The sequence below is a fragment of the Xyrauchen texanus genome, chromosome 1 (assembly GCF_025860055.1).
Source record: "Xyrauchen texanus isolate HMW12.3.18 chromosome 1, RBS_HiC_50CHRs, whole genome shotgun sequence".
NCBI lineage: Eukaryota > Metazoa > Chordata > Actinopteri > Cypriniformes > Catostomidae > Xyrauchen > Xyrauchen texanus.
The window spans coordinates 4,862,378-4,887,671 of NC_068276.1; positions in this window are offsets into that span (position 1 = coordinate 4,862,378).

The window sequence follows — 25,294 nt, forward strand, 5'->3', positions numbered from 1 at the left end:
CGCTGAGGATTCACACCCTCGGGTGTGGCGGCTCAGTCGCAGTCTCACGCGGAGCTGACGCGAGCCTTGAGCTCCTCTGCTCTCACTACCCTTGACGGCTGGGCGGCAAGGGGCTACACGGTGATTCCCCAGGTGGACCAAGCGGTCGCGGTGCACTTATGCCCGTAAAACGCCTCCAACTGGTGGAACCGCCCGAGGCTTCCGTCCAGGGCCTGTAGGCTGACGTCGTCTCTGACGGCTAAATCCTACAGCACCGCTGGGCACGGCGCCTCTGCCTTGCATGCCATGGCACTCCTGCAGGTGCACCAAGCCAACTTGGTGGTCCAGGAGTGCCACCTCTGGCTCAACTTGGTCGAGTCGCGATAGGCTGACAAGGTAAGTTTCCTTGACGCCCCCATCTCCCAGGTTGGGCTGTTTGGCGACACCGTTGGAGACTTCGCCCGGCAGTTCTCAACGGCGAGGAAGCAGATGGAGGCTATACAGCACATCCTGCCCAGGTGGAGCCACAGACCCCGCACCCCGTCTGCTCGTCGCCCAGCGCATCCCCCTGCGGTGCCAGCCCCAACGTGGAGCTACCAGCAAGATAGCGATGTCCCCCGCCTCACGGCCAGCTCTGGGACTCAGGAAACTGTACTACAGGAGCTGGTAAGCAGACCACTCCCTTCCACGCTGGAGGGGCGGGAGGAGAATCCTTATTTCCTTTTGAATTTTATTTTGCCTTACCCACATAAAAAAAGAGCAGTTTCCTCAGCCCCCGGGCTCTATTTCCGGCCCCCCCCCAGCTGTCGTTATCATGACCACCGGCCACCGGTTCTCTTTGGCAGGTCCAGCGCCCTGGAACCGGATCTCCCGCTTCCACGAGCCCAGCCATTGCAAAATAACCCCCCCCCCCGAGCCGACCGTCTCCGTGGGCCACGAGGATGAAATTCTTCCTCCCCCGACCCACGCTGTTCCGGGAGCGGTCACAAGGAGCCAGGTAAGTGCTTCGATGTCCCTAGACTCAGCACCCCAGGCTCCACCCCGTCGTGAGGGCCCGCCTGCCGGTACGTCTGATGCTATTGTCCCCTTGGTCCCTCTCGCATGGAGCTTGGGTGCATGGCTCGCGCTCCCCAACCCGTAGCGTTGGCTGATCAGGACCGTCCGACTCGGCTAAGCGATTCAGTTCGCCAGGCGCCCGCCCAGGTTCAGCGGCGTCCACTCCACCACGGTTAGAGGCAAGAATGCCGCTGCCTTGCATGCTGAAATTGCCTCCCTTCTACGGAAGGGTGCAATAGAGCCTGTCCCTCCAGCCGAGATGAAGGGGTTTTACAGCCCCTACTTCATCGTAACCAAAATAGGTGGCGGGTTGCGGCCAATCCTCTACCTGCGAGTTCTCAACCGGGCTCTGCACAGACTCCCATTCAAGAACGCTTTCTAGCGAGTATCCGGCATCTGGATTGGTTTGCGGCAGTAGACCTGAAGGACGCGTACTTTCATGTCTCGATCCTTCCTCAACACAGACTCTTTCTCTGGTTTGCCTTCGAGGGTCAGGCATATAAGTACAAAGTCCTCCCCTTCGGCCTGTCCCTGTCCCTTCGTGCCTTCACGAAGGTCGCTGAGGCAGCTCTTACCCCACTGAGGGAAGCGGGTGTCCGCATCCTCAACTATCTCGACGACTGGCTAATCTTAGCTCAATGATGGCGCGTGTCACCAGCGAGCACGCACAGTCAGTGCTGAGCTGTCTGCATACGTTCAGACGGAACACTTTGGTCCCACTGAAATCCTTTCAGAGGTTCCCGTCGCTTATGGAATCCTCAGCGACGGTCACACCACTTGGGTTGATGCAAATGAGACCACTCCAGCACTGGCTACAGACCCGAGTTGAGAGACGAGAATGGCGCCACGGCACACACCGTGTCCTCGTCATGCAGGCTTGTTGGCGTTCTCTCAGGCCCTGGTCAGACCTAGCATTCTTACGGGCAGGAGTTCCCCTAGGCCAGGTCTCCAGGCACGTCGTGGTCATGACAGATGCCTCCCAACGGGGCTGGGGTGCCATATGCATTGGGCACTCAGTCGTTGGCCCTTGGACAGGCCCACAACTGCGTTGGCACATCAACTGCCCTGATAAGGCTTTTGCCGTTGATCCGGGGCAAGCACGTGTTGCTCTGGATGGACAACACAGCCGTGGTGGCGTATATCATCTGCCAAGGCGGTCTACGCTCTTGCCGCATGTCACAATTCGCCCGCCGTCTCCCCCTTTGGTGTCAGAACCGACTCAAGTTGCTGCGAGCCACTCACATCCCAGGCTACCTCAACAGCACAGTGGACGAGCTGTTGCGGCAGGTTACATCCAGGGGAGAGTGGAGGTAGACCTGTTTGCTTCCCCGGAATCCTCCCATTGCCCACTATGGTACTCTCTGACCGAGGCCCCCCTCGGAACAGATGCCTTGGTACACAGCTGGCCCTCAGGGCTTCGCAACTATGCGTTTCCCCCAGTGAGCCTACTTGCACAGATGTTGTGCAAAGTCAGGGAGGATGGGCCCTTTATTGGCCCTCCTGGATTTGGTTCTCGGACCTCATTCTCCTCGCGACAGCCCCCCATGTCGAATTCCCCTGAGGAAGGACCTTCTTTCTCAGGGACAGGGCACCATCTGGCACCCGCGACCAGACCTCTGGAATCTCCATGTCTGGCCCTTGTACGGTAGACTTAGGTGGCCTACCACCCATGGTGGTAGACACGATCACACAGGCTAGAGCCCCCTCAATGAGGCGCCTTTACGGCCTGAAGTGCTGTCTGTTCGCTCAGTGGTATTTTTCCCGTGGTGAAGACCCCCAGAGATGCGCAGTTGGATCTCTCTGAAGACCGCCCTCCATCAAGAGGGTAGGGGACCTGCAGGCATTCTCTGTTAGCTAACTGTGCCTAGAGTTCGGTCTGGCTTACTCTCACGTCATACTGAGACCCCGACCGGGCTACGTGCCCAAGGTTGCCACGATCCCTTTTAGGGATTAAGTGGTGAACCTCCAAGCGCTGCCCCAGGAGGCGGCAGACCCAGCCTTGGCATTGCTGTATCCGGTGTGTGCTCTTCACATCTACTTGGACCGCACGCAGAGCTTTAGAAGCTCCGAGCAACTCTTTGTTTGCTTCGGCGGACAGTGGAAGGGAAGCGCTGTCTCCAAACAGAGGATCACCCACTGTGTCGTCGATGCATCACAATGGCATACCACGCCAAGCACGTGCCGCCCCCTGCTGGCCTACGAGCCCATTCTACCAGGGGCGTTGCGGCTTCGTGGCCATTGTCCCATGACGCCTCTCTAGGTTTGGGCAACACCTAACACCTTTGTGAGGTTCTGTAACCTCAGGGTTGAGCCAGTTTTGTCCTGTGTGTTATCAGGTGACACAAACAGGTAAGTTCGGGTCAGATGGCCGGGTGTATCGCTTGTGCATAGCGCCTTTACCCTCCCTTGAGGCGAAGACGTGCGCTCTTTCCCCAGTTGCGTTCGCAGGAAGTGTGGACCCTGGACGTTCTTCCTCCTTAGCCTAGCGGCCATTGAGTCTTCGGAGAGGCTCGCTGCTGCCCCGCTACAGGCGTCAATAGGCCCCCGTACTGAGGTAAGTGCTCCACATGTGCTGGTTGTCCCGTTCGGCAACCCTGTGTGATGTATATCCCTCAAAATGGTTTCCTTAACGGTAAACTGCGTCATACTTGGACAGAGGGCCCTCGATGCCGCTCCACATGATGTGCTTCCACTCCTAACCGGTAAGACCATGTGTGTGTTCCACCTAAACCCCCCCGGGGCCGGGTGTGGTCTACGCGGTGGAGGGACACTCCTCAGCTTGGATCATTGATTTTGTTCCTTTTACAGGGGAGAACAATAGAGAGAGCCAGCCAGTCCTTTCCCCTAGGTGCATGGGACCGCTTCATGCCTGCCAGTGTGTTGGGGGTAGTCTCGGTTACTAACGTAACCTCCGTTCCCTGATGGAGGGAACGAGACGTTGGGTCCCTCCAGCCACAACACTCAACCAACCGCTGAAAGTGCCGGGTTTTGGCATGGCTCCTCAGTCCGATACCTGATGTGTATTTGCAGCGGCACTTCTTTTATAATCATATGTCCGGGGGAATGGCATGCAAGTTCCACACGCCAATTCTCATTGACCTTTTCTCAAAATCAGAGATGGCTGGGCTCCGCAGGAGCGACCCCTAGTGTCAACTCATTGACACAACCTCTTGTTCCCTCCATCAGGTAATGGAGGTTATGTCAGTAACCAAGACTTTTTCCATGTTATCAACGTAGCGACCCCATTTGATTTAAGTGCTTTATTAATGTTTTGGTTTGATATGGAAGTGAACAATGACTTTCATAAAGATTTTGAATATATTGCATGAGTTGTATATTTTTTCCTTTTCAAGCTTGACAGACCAGAAAACTTATTCTCTGCCATTAAATGGAAAATAAGTCCTTTAAAGACTCTTTCATAAGACTCCTCTACAGTTCCCTTCTTACACTCATGAATTTCCATGGTGGTCTATACTGGTTTATGTTGTTTAGTGCTGGTCTAGCTGGTGAACCAGTATACCATTACTTTTTTCAACAGCAAAACATAGTTTGTTAGGCTGATCAACCATTATAATATTTTTAGTATAGGTAGTTGGAAGGAAGTCTTGCTGGTTTAGAAGATGGTCGGGACATCAGCATCCCATGCTAGAAACAAGCAATAAAAACACAGCATACAATTTTGATGATGACAAAATAATTGTACAACTAGAAAACCACACAAACTCACAATAAATAAATAAATAAAATTAAAAGTTGGACAACTTTGTTGAGATGATCCACCTAGTTTGACTTTTTTGACTCCATTGTCCTCAACATCCCTAACAATGTTCTGCAGGGTTGGCTTGGGGATAATAAGGGGTTGTTCGAGAATTCCTTATCCCACAGTAGCTCTGCAACTTTTGGACGTGGTTATTCTCAAACTCCGTTCCTTTGTCATTGTGGGTTTTTGATGGGATTCCAAAGTGCAATATGAAATCAACTAATATTTTCCTACATATATTCCAGCTGTCATCCCAGATTTATTTCTGGTTGCATATGACTGCATGATCTAAGTGAAATAGGCTATAATCTCGAGGATGTATTCTACTCCCCACTTTGCTTTTCTCCAGGTGCAGGTAGTCGATTGAAATTGTTTGGATTGGAGTTCTTGTTGTTCTGTTGGGCTTCTTTTGTCTTAAACATCGACACACTTTCGTGACATAATGCTTCAACCTCTCTCATTCTAGGCCAGAAGGAATGTTTGTGGACTGCTGCAACCATGTGATCAGCTTCCAAATGTCCCATGTATTCATATAAGTATTAGCAGATCATCTCTTTGAAGCTTTAAAAGGACAACTAGCTAGGTTCAGGAATGTTCATCTCTGATGTATCATTCAGCTCTTCAGGTAACGCATACAGTAAGGCATATGTGTTGCAGGTGATACAGAGAAAAATTCAAGCATCCCTTTTTGTTGGGCTTTCAGAGCACCAACAATTTACTTTAGAACTTCTGGTTTGCACACCTGGGAACATTCTCTGTCGAAATCTTTATTGAGAGTAAAGTGATAGTCAGCCAATTCCTCTACCCAATGTTGACCCTTGACATTGCAATTTGCGCCTCTTGTTATTCTTATTGAAGCTTGTATTTTTATTAAATATATATGTGTATATATATATGTGTATATATATATATATACCTCCCTTCGGCTGTATCCTCTTCACCTCGGTGCACAGCTAAAATGCCAGCACCCTACGTGCAGAGATCGTGACTCTTTTATTCAAAGACGCGATATAGCTCGTCCCTCCATCCGAGATGAAGAAGGGTTTCTACAGCCCTTAGTTCATCGTACCCAAAAAAGGCGGCGGCTTGCGAACGATCCTGGACTTGCGAGTTCTCAACCGGGCCTTGCACAAACTCCCATTCAAGATGCTCACGCAAAAACACATTTTAACATGTGCCCGGCATCAGGATTGATTCGCAGCGGTAGACCTGAAGGACGCGTACTTCCACATCTCTATCTTGCCTCGACACCGACCCTTCCTACGGTTCGCGTTCGACAGCCAGGCGTATCAGTACAATGTCCTCCCCTTCTGCCTTTCCCTGTCCCCTTATCAGACCCAGCCTTAGACCCAGCTTTATCATTGCGGTGTCCGGTGCGTAGGGCTGAGTATCATTCCAAAAATTTCGATAACAATACCAATATCTTGACTTCGATACCGGTTCCTAAATTATAATTTTTTTGATAATATATTCTAAAATGAGGAACACAGGTATTACCGCTGTTTGAACGCTAGGTGGTAGTATGCAATAATTTTCGGTAAATATGATTAGGGTTAAGTTTATACAATAAAGCAAGACACCTTGATTTCAAACTTTGAACTTTATTTTTTATTTATTTTAACTAAAATTCAAATGAAACTGGAAAAAAATAAGTGTATTTAAAATCTATTGTTGAACTTTTTGAAAGATGGCTTTACAACAGTTGTGAACATCTCTATGGCAAAGAAGCTTCATCCATGCATTCCCCTTTGGGATTATGAGCACACTCCATGAGGAGTGTAGCGTCCTCTTGGGCTCTAGCCAATGGCGCCTCTCTAGCGGACATCTCAAATCAAATCAAATCACTTTATTGTCACACTACCATGTACACAAGTGCAACAGTAGGTGAAATTCTTGTGTGCAGTTCCGAGCAACATAGCAGTCATGACAGTGAGGAGACATATTCCAATTACAGTAAACAACATATTTACACGACAACAATTTACATATCAAATGTACACATACTTACACAACACAATGATTATATACAATGTACAGTAAACAATACACACAATATAGAATACACAATATACAATACAATAAAGTAAAGAGTATATGAAATATACATATATATATATATATATATATATATATATATATATATATATATATATATATATATATATATATATATATATAGTAGTTGTATTGAGGAGAATATGTCGACAGTCCAGTGTGAGATAGATGATAGATTAATAAAGTGCAGTGCTAATTATTGATCCTCATAGATCAAGTGTTAAACAGTCTGATTGCTTATGGGAAGAAGCTGTCATGTAGTCGGCTGCTGCAGGTCCTGATGCTGCGATACCGCCTGCCTGATGGTAGCAGTGAGAGCAGCCCATGACTCAGGTGGCTGGAGGCTCTGATGATCCTCCAAGCTTTTTTCACACACCGCCTGTTATATATGTCCTGGAGGGAGGGAAGCTCACCGCCGATGATGTTTCTGGCAGTTTGCACCACCGTTTTCAGGGCTTTGCGTTTGTGGGCAGTGCTATTGCCGTACCAGGCGGTGATGCAGCCAGTCAGGATACTCTCTACAGTACTAGTGTAGAACCGTGTGAGGATGTGGTGGTTCATTCCAAACATCCTCAGCCATCTCAGGAAGAAGACGTGCTAGTGAGCCTTCTTCACAATGGCCTCAGTGTGGACGGACCATGTGAGTTCCTAATTAATGTGGACACAGAGGAACTTGAAACTGCTGACTCTCTCCACCGGTGCTCCATTGTTGGTGATGGGGCTGTGTTCTCTGTCTTTCCTCCTGAAGTCCACTACAAGCTCCTTGGTTTTACTAACGTTGAGGGAGAGGTTGTGCTCCTGACACCAGCGTCTCATTGTCAGTGATCAGACCTACCACCGTCGTATCATCAGCAAACTTGATGATGGCATTGGAGCTATGTGTTGCCACACAGTCATGTGTGTATAGTGAATACAGGAGTGGGCTGAGAACACAGCCCTGCGGGGCTCCAGTGTTGAGGGTCATTGATGAGGAGATGTTGCTGCCCATTCTAACCACCTGACGTCTGCCTGACAGGAAATCCAGGATCCAGCTGCACAGCGAGCTGTTTAAGCCCAGAGCCCGGAGTTTCTTAGCAAGCTTGGAGGGCACTATGGTGTTGAATGCTGAGCTGTAGTCTACAAACAGCATTTTCACATATGTCTTCCTTTTTTCCAGGTGGGAGAGAGCAGTGTGTATTGTAGATGCAATGGCATCATCAGTGGAGCGGTTGTTGCGGTATGCAAACTGCAATGGGTCCAAAGAGGGGGGCAGAACAGAGCAGATGTAATCTCTGATTAACCTCTCAAAGCATTTGCTGATGATGGGGGTCAGAGCAACAGGACACCAGTCATTTATGCAAGTGATTATGGCTTGCTTCATTACATGCACAATGGTTGATGTTTTGAAGCATGCGGGGACTACAGACAGAGAGAGGGACAGGTTGAAAATGTCCGTAAAAACACCAGCCAGTTGATTCGCGCACGCTCTGATGACGCGGCCTGGAATGCCATCTGGACCCGCAGCTTTACGGATGTTCACCCGTCGGAAGGATCGGGTTACATCCACAACAGAGACAGAGAGTGAACCAACCTCTGTAGCGTCAGCCGCTAGTGCTCTCTCCATGAGGGCGGTGTTATTGTCCTCGAAATGAGCATAAAATGTATTAAGCTCATCCGGGAGAGATGCAGCGATGCAAACTGACCTTCAATTTTGTGCCTGTAATATCGTTTGGCTGCACTGATGGAGTAACAAACACTTTGAACCCTGTTTACATATATATTTGGTGCTGACCATTTGAGATGGGATCATCAGAAATGCGTCTTATTATCAGCTATAAACATGGTCTCAAATGATTGCAGCCAGAGCTAGGGAATGCCATAGAACGTACCATTCATTTTAATAGAGTGGTATAGCTGCTAAATAATCTCTATAAAGTAAAAATATTTGCATGCATGGCTCATGATAAGATATTACCATATCTTAAGGTGAATGATGGTATGAGGTACTCCTTTCACATAAGTGGACCACCGGGTGCAGGAGCTCCTTTGTTGGGATTACCAATCCTCACTTTATTTGAAAGAAGTGGCCCATCTCAGCTCAATTGTCTCTAGCAAGACTACCTTTGGATGCAGCAGCCATGTATATCTGATGCACAATCGAAGTGGCTGGATTTTCTAGAATAAGTGAAATTGAATTGTCATGTTGATTACAACCGAGCCATCCTTTAGAGGAGCCAAGCTTTAGCATAAATATCGTAAGTGACACTTTATTTACTGTCGCGCATGCCAGCTGAGGATTTTTTTACCCAAGTTACTAAATGGATAATATTCAAGATGTTTCTCAGAGATCAGGCATTATATTCTTCATATGATTCACAGCACAAATTCCAGACAGCGTGCATGGTCACTACAAAGCATGGAGAGAGATTCGAATTTTATGAACTCACGGCCGCCAGGATGTCAGGCTTTTGGGACAGCTCCTTCATCTAACAATTTTAATCACTTAACAAACTGACTGCCTTCAGCTAATCTCAACTGTCCACACAATCATGCTCGACAGTAATTAGGCAGGAGCTGCTGTGCAAGTCATGAAGATAATTCAAAAACAAGCAGGTAAACATTCAAGTCTCGAACCACACTACAAGAAATGGAAGAGTAAGGAACCTACTCGTGGAGAATATCCATGAAAACTATGAAAAAAGTCTGCATTAAACATAATCTAAGACATTTCATTGCACTAACTCCTGCAAGTGCTTTCCTCCCGATGCATAGTCCCCATGTACTTTTCCATTCAAGACAATTATACTCCACTCTGAGCATTTAAGGAGGCTGAAAGGTAAAACCCTCAGTCACAACTCATTTTTACAGAGGCTATTAATGAATTCTGTTCAGAAGACCCCACAACAAGGTTTGTGCTCTCTGAAGTGCCCTGCGAAGAAATTATCAGACTGTGCCTTCTTGCTGGAAGAGAGAGTCTGCAGAATTCAATGCTGGTATATCTCTTGCAAATTAATGACATCATCATTATAAGTAAAATGGTATAAAGATGACCCTAAAGCTAATTGATGTGGATTTAAACAGCAAAACTCCATTTCATTCTCAGGATTGTAAAGAGACATTGGATAAATTTGACATTCTGCTGTCAGAAAAGAACCAAAGGCCCTCCCATGTCTGGAATTTCTAGGACTCAAGTTAGACTCCTTCGCAAGCAAGCTCTCTCTCCATAGAGAATGAGAAACGATCCTTAAATATGCTACAACCCCCTATCAAATTATATACTTTCTGTTGGGTTACCTCAATTTTCTAAGAGAATTATCCCTCTATAAGAAACGTAGCATACGAGAAATCCACAGCTGAACTATTTGATTGTTTTTTCCATTCGTACACCAAGGTACCAAAATGAGCCTTGAACCCCAAGCCGAGCAGTGTTGTGTGCTACGTTCAGGAGCAGTTTTGGTTATTAGCAATAATTGATAATTGTCAAAGATATTTATTAATTATTCAAATCTATAGAACATTGATTAGAATCAATGTAGCTTTCTATCCTTTAAATCAACAAACATAACCATCAATTATCATATTCAATAAAATATGAATCATTATCAAAGATAATCATTAATTATTAACCTGTTGATACGCACCCCCTTTTTGAGCACAAACCATGAAAATGACATACTTGAACTTAAATGGTTCTATTTACTGGACCCTTTGGAGTATGGTGTTATGAAGGTAAGTGAGGACCCAAAAGCGATGTATAAAAACAGAGTCTTTAATGAAGCTCAGAAAATAACGTCAACACAAAGTCTTCTCCTTGAGAGGAATACAAACAAAAGCAGCCCGCAGAGAGGGCGATAACAAAATGGCAAAACAAATGCTTCCTTCGAGCTGTAGTTAGTCCACGGGTAGCTGAAGAGTACCACTCTCTCGTGGCGTCAGGTAACTGGGCACAGAGATAGGGGATGGCCTTTACCGGTGAACAGTTTAGTGACGGCGGATGCCAACAGGACAGGACTCTGGACAGAGACACACAGGGCTGTAGTTGCTTCTAGAGATAGTAACACAGAGTGAGAATCCGACAGAGAATGTAGTGTGAGTGAGGAGAGAAATAGAGAGCTAATCAGAGGAAAGAGGGAACAGGTGGATTAATGAGGAACTCAGGGAAGATGAGAAACAGCTGGGAGCGGAGGAAAGGAGAGGGAAAGTAACATAGAACGACCAACAGAGGGAGACAGAGTAGAGGGAAAGAACAGAAGTGAGACATAACATGACAGTACCCCTCCCTCAACGAGCGCCTCCTGGCGCTTCCAAGGAGGAGACCTGGCGGCGACGGAGGAAATCATCGATAAGCGAACGGTCCAACACGTCCCGAGAGGGAACCCAACTTCTCTCCTCGGGTCCGTAACCCTCCCAATCAACCAGAAACTGATGACCACGACCCCGAGCGCGCATGTCAAGAATCTTGCGGACCCTATAGATAGGAGCGCCTTCAACACGAACGGGAAGAGAGGGGGGACGAGTGGGAGCGTGAATAGCGGGCTTAACACAGGAGACGTGAAAAACTGGGTGGACGCGGCGCAGATAGCGGGGGAGAAGAAGTCGCACCGCGGCGGGGCTAATAACCTGCGAGATGCGGAACGGACCGATGAAGCGCGGAGTTAACTTACGCGAGACAGATTTAAGGGGAAGGTTAAGGGTGGAAAGCCATACCCTCTGGCCGCGACAATATCTGGGGCTCTTAGTTCTACGCTTGTTAGCCGCCCTCACAGTCTGTTCCCTATAACAGCAGAGAGCTGATCTAACACCCCTCCAGGTGCGCTCGCAACGTTGGACAAAATCTTGAGCGGACTGGACGCTGGAGTCGGCGATTTGCGATGAGAACAGCGGAGGTTGGTACCCGAGGCTGCTCTGAAAAGGAGACAGGCCGGTAGCAGACGACGGAAGCGAGTTATGGGCGTATTCAGCCCAGGGAAGGTCTTCGGACCAGGACGCGGGGTTACGGAAAGATAGGCTGCGCAAGATGCGGCCGACAGTCTGATTGGCCCATTCGGCTTGACCGTTAGATTGAGGGTGGAAGCCGGACGAGAGACTGACGGAAGACCCAATTAAGCGTCAAGACTCCTTCCAAAACTGGGACGTAAATTGCGGACCTCTATCCGAAACAATATCAGAGGGGAGGCCATGAATCTTGAAAATATTCTCGATGACTATTTGCGCCGTCTCTCTGGCAGAAGGGAGCTTAGTGAGGGGACTAAAGTGGGGCGCTTTAGAAAATCGATCGACGACAGTGAGAATGACAGTATTGCCCGCCGACGCAGGGAGTCCGGTAATGAAATCTAAGGCGATGTGTGACCACGGTCGAGAGGGGATGGGAAGTGGTCTGAGAAGTCCGGCCGGAGGGGAGTTCCCGGATTTAGTCTGCGCGCAGACGGAACAAGCCGCCACGAAAGCGACGCGTGTCGCGTTCCCGAGTGGGCCACCAAAAACGCTGGCGAATGGAAGCGAGCGTGCCCCGAACGCCGGGGTGACCAGCCAATTTGGCCGAGTGAGCCCACTGAAGAACGGCCAGGCGGGTGGGGGCGGGAACGAAGAGGAGGTGTCTAGGACAGGTGCGCGGCGAGGGAGTGAGAGCGAGTGCTCGTTTAACCTGCCTCTCTATTCCCCAGACAGTTGACACAATGATACGGGCCGTAGGGAGAATCCCCACGGGGTCCGTGGAGACTTCGGGGGAATAGAGACATGACAGGGCATCGGGCTTAGTGTTCTTGGAACCAGGGCGGTAGGAAATAACGAAATCGAACCGGGCGAAAAACAGAGCCCAACGAGCCTGGCACGCATTGAGTCGTTTGGCGGAGTGAATGTATTCCAGGTTCCGGTGGTCAGTCCAGACGACAAAAGGAACGGTCGCCCCCTCCAACCACTGTCGCCACTCGCCTAGAGCTAGGCGGATGGCGAGCAGCTCACGGTTACCCACGTCATAGTTACGTTCAGGCGGCGACAAGCGATGCGAAAAGTACGCGCACGGATGGACCTTGTTGTCCGAGGGAGAGCGTTGGGAGAGGATGGCCCCCACGCCCACCTCTGACGCATCAACCTCGACCACGAACTGTTTGGACAAATCAGGCATAACAAGGATGGGCGCGGACATGAAGTGGGTCTTGAGGAGATCAAAGGCCCCCTGGGCGGAACTGGACCATTTGAAGCATGACTTGACAGATGTAAGGGCAGTCAGGGGGGCAGCCACCTGACTGAAATTACGAATGAATCGTCGATAAAAGTTTGCGAAACCGAGAAAGCGCTGCAGCTCGACGCGCGACTTAGGAACGGGCCAGTCTAAAACGGCTTGGACCTTAGCAGAATCCCCCTCTGCAGAAATGACAGAGCCGAGGAAATTAACGGAGGCGGCATGAAAGGTGCATTTCTCAGCTTTAACGTAAAGACGGTTCTCTAAAAGGCGCTGGAGGACGCGACGCACATGCTGGACATGAATCTGGAGAGACGGAGAGAAAATCAGGATGTCGTCGAGATAAACGAAAACAAAGATGTTCAGCATGTCTCTCAGGACGTCATTAATTAGTGCATGAAAAACGGCAGGGGCATTAACGAGGCCGAACGGGAGAACCCGATATTCAAAATGCCCTAACGGAGTGTTAAACGCAGTCTTCCACTCGTCCCCCTCCCTAATGCGCACAAGATGGTAAGCGTTACGCAGATCCAATTTGGTGAAAAATTTGGCTCCATGCAGGATCTCGAAAGCTGATGACATAAGAGGGAGCGGGTAACGATTCTTAACTGTTATGTCATTCAAGCCTCGATAATCAATGCAGGGACGTAAGGAACCGTCCTTCTTCTGCACAAAAAAAAACCCTGCCCCGGCGGGAGAAGAGGAGGGGACAATAGTACCGGCCTCGAGAGCTACGGATAGATAATCCTCGAGAGCTTGGCGTTCGGGAGCCGACAGCGAGTAAAGTCTACCCCGGGGGTGGTACCTGGACGAAGTTCGATACTACAATCATAAGAACGATGGGGGAGGAAGTGGCCGGGAACGACAGAACACCGTTCGCAGATCGTGATATTCCTCCGGTACTCCCGACAAATCACCAGGCTCCTCCTGAAAAACAGAGACAGAGGATACAGGGGGAACAGCAGACATTAAACATTTAACATGACAAGAGACATTCCACGAAAGGACAGTATTCTTAGCCCAATTAATAGAGGGATTATGTTGAACTAACCAGGGATGGCCTAAAACAATAGGGGCGAAAGGGGACTGAAAAATAAAAAAATAAATGGTCTCGCTGTGATTACCGGAGACAGTGAGGGTAAGGGGTACCGTCTCACGCTGAATCTTAGGAAGGGAACTGCCGTCCAGGGCAAACGGGGCTGTGGGCTGACATAAGTCCATGAGAGGGATACCATGTTCCCGAGCGCAGGTGTCGTCCATGAAGCAGCCCTCCATGCCAGAGTCAACCAACGTCCTGCAGGTGGCAGCAGAGCCCGTCCAGCGGAGATGGACAGGAAGAGTGGTGCAAGACCTCGAAGGAGAGGCCAGAGTAGTAGCGCTCACCAGTAGCTGTTCTCTTACTGGCGAGCACTGGCCCTTTACCGGGCAGGAGGTCACGAAGTGTGAGGCAGAACCGCAGTAGAGGCAGAGACGGTGGGTGATTCTCCGCTCCTTCTCCTTAGCCGAAATGTGGATGCCCCCCAGTTGCATGGGCTCAGGAACCAAGGTGGTGGAGGAGGGTGGTAGTGCAGTGGAGAGGGGTGCAAATGAAAATGTAGCCTCCTGGTCGCGAGCTCGGCGACGGCGATCGAAACGCCTCTCTAGGCGAATGGCGAGCTCGATCACAGCATCCATGCGGGAGGGTACCTCTCGGGAAAGAATCTCCTCCTTTACCTCCGTGCAGAGACCATCCAAAAAACGCGCGAGCAGCGCCGGCTCGTTCCAGTCACAGGAGGCTGCGAGAGTACGGCACTCAATGGAGTAGTCGGTAATGGACCGCTTACCCTGACACAAAGACGACAGGACCCGGGATGCCTCCTCCCCAAAAACAGAGCGGTCAAAAACCTGTATCATCTCCTCCTTGAAATCCTGATAACAGTTAGTACATACAGCTCTCACCTCCCAGATGGTAGTTCCCCACTCTTGAGCCCGTCCAGAAAGGAGAGATATTACGTAGGCGATGCGGGCTCTGCTCTGAGAATAAGTAGTGGGCTGGAGAGAAAAAACTACATCACACTGTGTGAGAAACGCGCGGCACTCTGTGGGCTCACCAGCATAGCACGGCGGGTTATTGATCCTGGGTTCAGGAGGCACAGGAGTCTTGGAGGCGACCGATGAATCAAGGCGAAGAAGGTGTACCTGACCTGTGAGGTGGGCGACTCGAGCAGCCAGGGTCTCGACGGCATGTTGCGCAGCAGATAGCTCCATCTCGTGTCTGCCCAGCATCGCGCCCTGGAACCTGACGGCAGTCCGTAAAGGATCCGGAGTCGCTGGGTCCATCTTGGTCGGATTCTTCTGTTATGAAGGTAAGTGAGGACCCAAAAGCGATGTATAAAAACAGAGTCTTTAATGAAGCTCAGAAAATAACGTCAACACAAAGTCTTCTCCTTGAGAGGAATACAAACAAAAGCAGCCCGCAGAGAGGGCGATAACAAAATGGCAAAACAAATGCTTCCTTCGAGCTGTAGTTAGTCCACGGGTAGCTGAAAAGTACCACTCTCTCGTGGCGTCAGGTAACTGGGCACAGAGATAGGGGATGGCCTTTACTGGTGAACAGTTTAGTGACGGCGGATGCCAACAGGACAGGACTCTGGACAGAGACACACAGGGCTGTAGTTGCTTCTAGAGATAGTAACACAGAGTGAGAATCCGACAGAGAATGTAGTGAGAGCGAGGAGAGAAATAGAGAGCTAATCAGAGGAAAGAGGGAACAGGTGGATTAATGAGGAACTCAGGGAAGATGAGAAACAGCTGGGAGACAGAGTAGAGGGAAAGAACAGAAGTGAGACATAACATGACATATGGACGCAGTTGTAGTATCTTTTGAAGGAAGACACTTTGGGCTTTATTTCCCAAGTTTCAGAATTAATATATGTTGTTGTTTTTTAAAGTTAGAGAAGCTGAAGTTTATAGTAATGGAAATACTTTGTGCTGAACATGTGTTTATAATCTATAAAAACTATAATAAAAGTACAACCCAGAAATCGGTGTGCCTCTGCGAATATGACTCTGATCTATGAAAAAAGGCCAATGAGAAGTTGGCAGACAGTATTTGCATACCCCACCCGGTGTATATGGGTATAAAAGTGGGGAAATACGTCGAGTTCATTCAGGTCTGGCCACTACAGTGGCTCGGCTCAGCGACGTGGCCGGGAGGACACAACGTCTCGTTCCCTCCATCAGGGAATGGAGGTTTCATACGTAAACTAGTCATTCTCTGTCTGTCGCTCACATCGTCGTTGTGCCGAAGAAGCGACACTAGGTGTCCAATTTAAATCACGCCATGCGCTGAGCCATGTATGTGTTCTGTTGACACAGGAGCGGGCAGGTATTTTACGTGCAAAGGCAACCAGCTGTGTCAGACTGCACGTACCCTTCCACAATGCCCCAAAAGAGTCGTCGGAATCCTTCTGGTTACCCTAGAGCACATCCTGATTTTGCCAAGTTGTTGTTGTCCTGAGACCAACATTTTGTATGATGTCCCTGGGACAACAACTGCCTCAGCCAATCAAAGTGTGTGATGTCATCACCCAGAGCCCTGCTCCCCTGCCGATTCATGGAGAAAAAAAACACACACACACACACACACACACACACACACACACACACACACACACAAAAAAACGGCATGAGTTACAAGGTGAGAACAACATCAAAGTTTTCATATTTTCTTATTAATTTACACTACTTCACTGCTACTACTGCTTTATTATTATGACGATAATAAAATGCATATTTGCTTTTTAGATTAATATTTTTCCACCATGGAATTAAGGTAACATTAGTTGGCCTAGGGGAGTTTAGAGTTAGCCACGTTGCAATCAGCCAAAACTGATGAGCATTGCTAGCTAAAAAAAAAAGCTTAAACTTAAACTAGATAGCAAACATGAGCAAGCTAGTAAACCATTAATCCAATACAAAACATTTAAATTATGCACAAGCAAAATATCTAGCCTTAGTTAACAAAGCATACATTTTCCTCCATTCTTGATGTTGGTGTAGCTTAGGGTAATGCTACATTCTGCAAGTGTATAGGCAATGCTGCAGGAAACAAGCAACAGTGTGTGAGAGCTAGGGTCAAAAATCTATCAAATATGCTGAGACCTCATGTCATCATTGATTTATTCTGTTAAATTATGTTGTCTTCATACCATCATATGAATGTTGACCTAATAATCAGTGATTTATTCTCTGTTACATGATGTTGTCCTCAGACCATCATATCAGTGTTGACCTCAGGTCATTGTTGTGTGTTACAATCTTAATCAGTATACACTCACCTAAAGGATTATTAGGAACACCATACTAATACTGTGTTTGACCCCCTTTCGCCTTCAGAACTGCCTTAATTCTACGTGGCATTGATTCAACAAGGTGCTGAAAGCATTCTTTAGAAATGTTGGCCCATATTGATAGGATAGCATCTTGCAGTTGATGGAGATTTGTGGGATGCACATCCAGGGCACGAAGCTCCCGTTCCACCACATCCCAAAGATGCTCTATTGGGTTGAGATCTGGTGACTGTGGGGGCCATTTTAGTACAGTGAACTCATTGTCATGTTCAAGAAACCAATTTGAAATGATTCGAGCTTTGTGACATGGTGCATTATCCTGCTGGAAGTAGCCATCAGAGGATGGGTACATGGTGGCCATAAAGGGATGGACATGGTCAGAAACAATGCTCAGGTAGGCCGTGGCATTTAAACGATGCCCAATTGGCACTAAGGGGCCTAAAGTGTGCCAAGAAAACATCCCCCACACCATTACACCACCACCACCAGCCTGCACAGTGGTAACAAGGCATGATGGATCCATGTTCTCATTCTGTTTACGCCAAATTCTGACTCTACCATCTGAATGTCTCAACAGAAATCGAGACTCATCAGACCAGGCAACATTTATCCAGTCTTCAACTGTCCAATTTTGGTGAGCTCTTGCAAATTGTAGCCTCTTTTTCCTATTTGTAGTGGAGATGAGTGGTACCCGGTGGGGTCTTCTGCTGTTGTAGCCCATCCGCCTCAAGGTTGTGCGTGTTGTGGCTTCACAAATGCTTTGCTGCATACCTCGGTTGTAACGAGTGGTTATTTCAGGCAAAGTTGCTCTTCTATCAGCTTGAATCAGTCGGCCCATTCTCCTCTGACCTCTAGCATCAACAAGGCATTTTCAGCCCACAGGACTGCCGCATACTGGATGTTTTTCCTTTTCACACCATTCTTTGTAAACCCTAGAAATGGTTGTGCGTGAAAATCCCAGTAACTGAGCAGATTGTGAAATACTCAGACCGGCCCGTCTGGCACCAACAACCATGCCACGCTCAAAATTGCTTAAATCACCTTTCTTTCCCATTCTGTCATTCAGTTTGGAGTTCAGGAGATTGTCTTGACCAGGACCACACCCCTAAATGCATTGAAGCAACTGCCATGTGATTGGTTGATTAGATAATTGCATTAATGAGAAATTGAACAGGTGTTCCAAATAATCCTTTAGGTGAGTGTATATGTGTGTGACGAATCTTAAACAATGTATGCCTGCTAACAAATGACGAATGATGTGTGTAACTAACTAGAAAATATATGTTAAAACCAAAAACGGTAAAAGTATAATTGAATTTGAAGATGTGATAAACTATGGCTGCATTTCTGACACAAGAGATGGGTGGAACCTAGAAACAGTTTTCTACATTGGAAATTCTTTAGGCAAGGAACTAATAAGAACGAACCAATGGGAGGCAAAACCAGTAATCCCACTGCGGCAAAAACGAACCAACGGAATGATTGGAACTTATCTCTTGGAATATTGGAGATGCCCCTGTGGCAAATATAAGCCAATGAAAAGAGTAAAAAACTGAGAACAAAAGAACACACTGGGTCAGAAATGTAGAAAAGCAGGGAACACAGGAGAAACGGGGTCTTTTGAGCTGAGCTTACGGGTGAAGCAGACAAGATCCCCAGCTGGGCAAATTATTTTTGTACTTATTCTTTCTTGTTAATAAATACTATTTTTTAATAGTATTTAGTACTTGAATTTGTCTCCTCAAAAACGAACACGACATCACCGCTTTATTCTCTGTTATATGATGTTGACCTCAGACCATCATATCGATGTTGACCTCAAGTGGGGCTGGACTGGAACCCTCCGTCCTCCCCACAGCCATCGCGGTTGGATGACTGGTTCCTGGGGGCTCCGCGCCGCTCACAGCCAAACCCCCCCGGTCCCGTTTTTCCTAGAGGTATATGATGAGCTGACGTCTGCATGGAGAGCACCCCTCTCCACACGTGACAAAGCCATTTGTTCATCCGCTCTCGCTACCCTCGACGGCGGAGCAGCCCACAGGTACACGCCGATTTCTCAGGTGGATAGAGCTGTTGCGCTTCCCCTATGCCCCGAAAACCCTACCACCTGGCGGGGTTGCCCTGTACTCCCCTCCAAGGCCTGTAGGACAACATCGTCACTGACGGCCAAAGCCTACTCTGCCTCAACCCGGCCCAGCTCTCAGCCCAGGCGTTGAGCACCCCGCAGGAAGTCAACGCCCCCTCGAGGACCCATAATGCTCCCAGGCGCTCTTGAGGAGATTGACCCAGGGACCAAGACGTTAGCTCCGGAGCAGGTAAGCAGACTGCTCCGTCCCCCGGTGGAGGGCTGGGAGGAGAATCCTTTGTTGAATTTATTTCATTTGCAGCACCCCCTACACGGGGCTGCAGTACCCACATTCTCAATAAAAGAGCTATTTCCTTTGTCTCTGGGTCACCTGGCCCGCAAATGCCATTCTCACGGCACTCTGCCACCACACCTCAACAGTCCCGGCACGCTGGATGCGGACCCTCCGCCCTCAGCCCCATGACTGTTCCCCGGCCGGCCGGTTCTGACGAGTCCAGAGGACGCCGCTACAGGACCTCCTCCTCAATCATGAACCTGCCCACTGCCGGGAGTGCGGAGCAAGGTAAGTGCTTCGAGTCTTTTCTCAGCACTAGGGCTTCGGGACGCGTTCGCGCCTCCCGATGCCACACTACCTGCTCCACCCCGCTGTGCAAAGCCCCGCCGGGTACTTATAAAATAATTGTCCCCTTGGTGCCCCTAGCACGGAGCTTGGATGCATGGCTTTCACTTCCCAACCCGTCACGCTGGCTGGCCCGGACCATCCGACTCGGTTACGCAATTCAGTTTGCCAGGCCCCCGCCTCCCTTCACGCTTCTCCGCAGTACACGGCGAACATGCCAAATCCCTGTGCGCGGAAATCGTTACTCTTCTACTCAAAGACACGATAGAGCCTGTCCCTCCAACCAAGATGAAGAAGGGTTTCTACAGCCCATACTTCATCGTACCCAAGAAAGGCGGCGGCTTACGACCGATCTTGAACTTGCGAGTTTTCTACCGGGCCTTGTACAAACTCCCGTTCAAAATGCTCACGCAAAAACACATTCTAATTTGCATCCAGCATCTAGATTGGTTCGCAGCGTTAGACCTGAAGGACGCGTGTTTTCACGTCTCAATTCTGCCTCGACACTGACCCTTCCTACGGTTCGTGTTCGACAGCCAGGCGTATCAGTACAAAGTCCTCCCCTTCGGAATGTCTCTGTCCCCTCATGTCTTCACGAAAGTCGCAGAGGCAGCTCTTGCCCCGCTCCGAGAAGCCGGTATCCGCATACTCAATTACCTCGATGACTGGCTCATACTGGCCCACTCCCGAGAGTTACTATGCACTCACAGAGACCAGGTGCTCAGGCACCTCAGCCGCTTGGGGCTTCAGGTCAAACGAGAAAAGAGCAAACTCATCCCAGTTCAGAGTATCTCTTTTCTTGGCATGGAGTTAGACTCAGTCTCGATGTTAGCATGTCTCACCAATGAATGTGCGCAGTTAGTGCTGGACTGCCTCGCCACCTTCAGGCCAGGCGCAACGGTTCCTTTAAAACTTTTCCAGAGGCTCCTGGGGCATATGGCTCTGGTCGCTCCGCTGGGGTTGATGCATATGTGACCGCTTTAGCACTGGCTTCAGGCTCGAGCCCTGAGACGAGCATGATGCCACGGCACGCACCGGGTAACAATCACCCCCGCCTGCCGTCAAATGTTCAAACCCTGGACAGACCTCTGTTTTTTATGGGCAGGAGTTCCCCTGCAGCAGGTGTCCCGACGCGTCCTGGTCACGACCGACGCCTCCAAATCGGGTTGGGGCGCCGTGTGCAACAGGCACGCAGCCGCGGGCCGCTGGAAAGGGGCCCCGCTGTGCTGGCACATCAACTGCCTAGAGTTGCTGACTGTATTTTTTGCCCTGCGGAAGTTTCTCCCATTAGTTCGAGACAAACATGTCCTAGTCAGATCAGACAGCACCACCGCGGTAGCATGCATAAATCGGCAAGTATGCTACCACCACATGTCGCGACTTGCCAGTCATCTCCTCCTTTGAAGCCAGCCATGACGCAAGTCGCTGCACGCCACTCACATCCCCGGCAACCTCAATGCGATGGCGGACGCGCTGTCACGACAACGTTGGCCCGGTGGAGATTGGAGGCTTCACACCCAGTCGGTTCAGCTGATTTGGGAACGATTCGGCAAGGCCCAGGTAGACCTGTTTGCTCTGGTATGCCCGAACAGAAGCTCCCCTCGGGGCAGACACGCTGGCACACAGCTGGTCCTCGGGGCTGCGCAAGTATGCATTTCCCCCAGTGAGCCTTCTTGTACAGGTGCTGTGCAAGGTCAGGGAGGACGAGGAGCAAGTCACCCTAGTGGCTCCTTACTGGCCCACCTGTACAGATTCCACTGAGGAAGGACCTTCTTTCAACCAAAAGTTGCTTCACAGCCAACATCCACTGATTTGAAAACATTGTTAAAGGTAAAAAATTTAAGTTATTTGTTGTTAGAGCTATAGCTAAAATAAATATATTATTGCTTTTTAGTAAAACAAACCTGTTTGTTAAACTAATGCCAAACATTAGCTTGGAAATTACAAATATTATATAAATCAATCATACAAGCAACACATACTTTTGAAAATGAATGCCATTTTAAAAGAGTAATGGCTCTTGTTAAGCACCCGCTGCCGTCTCGCACACAAACGTGTCTCATCTGTGACATTTGCACACGAAATACAATCCTCGTTCTGTTTTAAATGGTTTGGCTTTGTACTCCAATCTGAAAAACACATGTAATGTAATTAGTTTTTTTATATTGCTTAAAATAAAAACATTTTAGATCGAATACCGCTTAAACACATCGTCAACATTTTGTAGGAAATAGGTCTTACCTAATAAGCTGTTTAACCATTACAGAAATAAAAGAGCATATGGTTTGAAAGTGAAATAACACACTGTTCAGCTTGCTTTTTACAACGAAAAGAAAAAGTGATAGTTTCATCGTTTTTAATTATAATATTATTGAATGTATTAGTTTATATTTAGTAGGCGATTGCGTGTGAAGAAACACAGATATGGATATTTATTAACCCCCCTGATATGCAGTACAAGTGTATACAGTGATTCATTGAGTAAACTAATTCTTGGATGTATATTTTGTTAAAACTCTTTTAGAACTGAATAAAACAACATTGGTAGATTTGATATTGGCATAGGCTACTTCTGTCCACTCTGTTCTTTTCGTTGATACAATGTAGCTTGTTGGTTGCATATTTCTGATCAGTTTTTGAGTTTACTTCTATAATTTTCATCAGTCACATATCGAGAACTTGCACTTCGTTTGGCAATCTCTCTGTGAACTTCATTGTCTCTATAATGCTTCAGAGTCATTTAAATGTTCTCATGTATCCATTGCTTTTGCATCCCTGCTTTTGTCTCTCATGTTTATGAAGTGTTGTTAACCGTACAATTGCATTTGTCAAATATTTTGCAAGTTTGAGCACAATCAAATCAAATCAAATCAAATCACTTTATTGTCACACTACCATGTACACAAGTGCAACAGTAGGTGAAATTCTTGTGTGCAGTTCCGAGCAACATAGCAGTCATGACAGTGATGAGAAATATACCAATTACAATAAACAACATACTTACACAACACAATTTACATATCAAATGTACACATACTTACACAACACAATAATTATATACAATGTAAACAATACACACAATATACAATACAATAAGTAAGGAGTATATGAAATATACAGGTGAAACTCGAAAAATCTGAATATCGTGCAAAAGTTCATTAATTTCAGTAATTCAACTTAAAAGGTGAAACTAATATATTATATAGACTCATTACAAGCAAAGTAAGATATTTCAAGCCTTTATTTGATATAATTTTGATGATTATGGCTTACAGCTTATGAAAACCCCAAATTCAGAATCTCAGAAAATTAGAATATTGTGAAAAGGTTCAGTATTGTAGGCCTGACAGTTGTGCAGAAAACCATCATTGACACCCTCCACAAGGAGGGAAAGCCTCAAAAGGTAATTGCAAAAGAAGTTGGATGTTCTCAAAGTGCTGTATCAAAGCACATTAATAGAAAGTTAAGTGGAAGGGAAAAGTGTGGAAGAAAAAGGTGCACAAGCAGCAGGGATGACCGTAGCCTGGAGAGGATTGTCAGGAAAAGGCCATTCAAATGTGTGGGGGAGCTTCACAAGGAGTGGACTGAGGCTGGAGTTACTGCATCAAGAGCCACCACACACAGACGGGTCCTGGACATGGGCTTCAAATGTCGTATTCCTCTTGTCAAGCTGCTCCTGAACAACAAACAACGTCAGAAGCGTCTTACCTGGGCTAAAGAAAAAAAGAACTGGTCTGCTGCTCAGTGGTCCAAAGTCCTCTTTTCTGATGAGAGCAAATTTTGCATCTCATTTGGAAACCAAGGTCCCAGAGTCTGGAGGAAGAATGGAGAGGCACACAATCCAAGATGCTTGAAGTCCAGTGTGAAGTTTCCACAGTCTGTGTTGGTTTGGGGAGCCATGTCATCGGCTGGTGTTGGTCCACTGTGCTTTATTAAGTCCAGAGTCAACGCAGCCGTCTACCGGGACATTTTAGAGCACTTCATGCTTCCTTCAGCAGACAAGCTTTATGGAGATGCTGACTTCATTTTCCAGCAGGACTTGGCACCTGCCCACACTGCCAAAAGTACCAAAACCTGTTCAATGACCATGGTATTACTGTGCTTGATTGGCCAGCAAACTCGCCTGACCTGAACCCCATAGAGAATCTATGGGGCATTGCCAAGAGAAAGATGAGAGACATGAGACCAAACAATGCAGAAGAGCTGAAGGCCGCTATTGAAGCATCTTGGTCTTCCATAACACCTCAGCAGTGCCACAGGCTGATAGCATCCATGCCACGCCGCATTGAGGCAGTAATTAATGCAAAAGGGGCCCAAACCAAGTACTGAGTACATATGCATGATTATACGTTTCAGAGGGCCGACATTTCTGTATTTAAAATCCTTTTTTTTTTTATTGATTTCATGTAATATTCAAATTTTCGGAGATTCTGAATTTGGGGTTTTCATAAGCTGTAAGCCATAATCATAAAAATTATATCAAATAAAGGCTTGAAATATCTTACTTTGCTTGTAATGAGTCTATATAATATATTAGTTTCACCTTTTAAGTTGAATTACTGAAATTAATGAACTTTTGCACGATATTCTAATTTTTCGAGTTTCACCTGTGTGTGTGTATATATATATATATATATATATATATATATGAAGTAGTATATTGAGGAGAATATGTTGACAGTCCAGTGTGAGATTATAGATGAATAAAGTGCAGTGCTAATTATTGATCCTGATTGATCAAGTGTTCAACAGTCTGACTGCAATCAGCAGAGTTTATTATTTTGGTACACGCCAATTTCATAATGTCACTCATTGCTATGATTCAAGTAAATTGCTCTATTGTTTGAGTTTACACTGGATGTGCAATATTTTGTCTAGTCTTCCCTTAGACTAGACCAGGGGCGTTGCTAGGATCTTGATACATTGGGGGCTTAGCCCAGTCCCCACCGTCCGCCCGCCCGCCCGCTTTTGGTAACTACTACTTCTACTCATAGGCACATAATAATAAGCAATAATAATATAAATGGGGGGTCTGGGGGACCTCCCCCAGGAAATGTTGGCCATTAAACACTTCATTTCCTGCATTTAGGTGCATTTTTTTTAGCATTTTAAATGATAGGTAAAAAGATAGAATGCTTTATTTGTAGAACTGTAACAGCTATTCACAGAAACACAAATAAATAATACATGAATATTAAATAATATTTAAAATAATGAATATAAAACTATATATATAATGTGTATATAG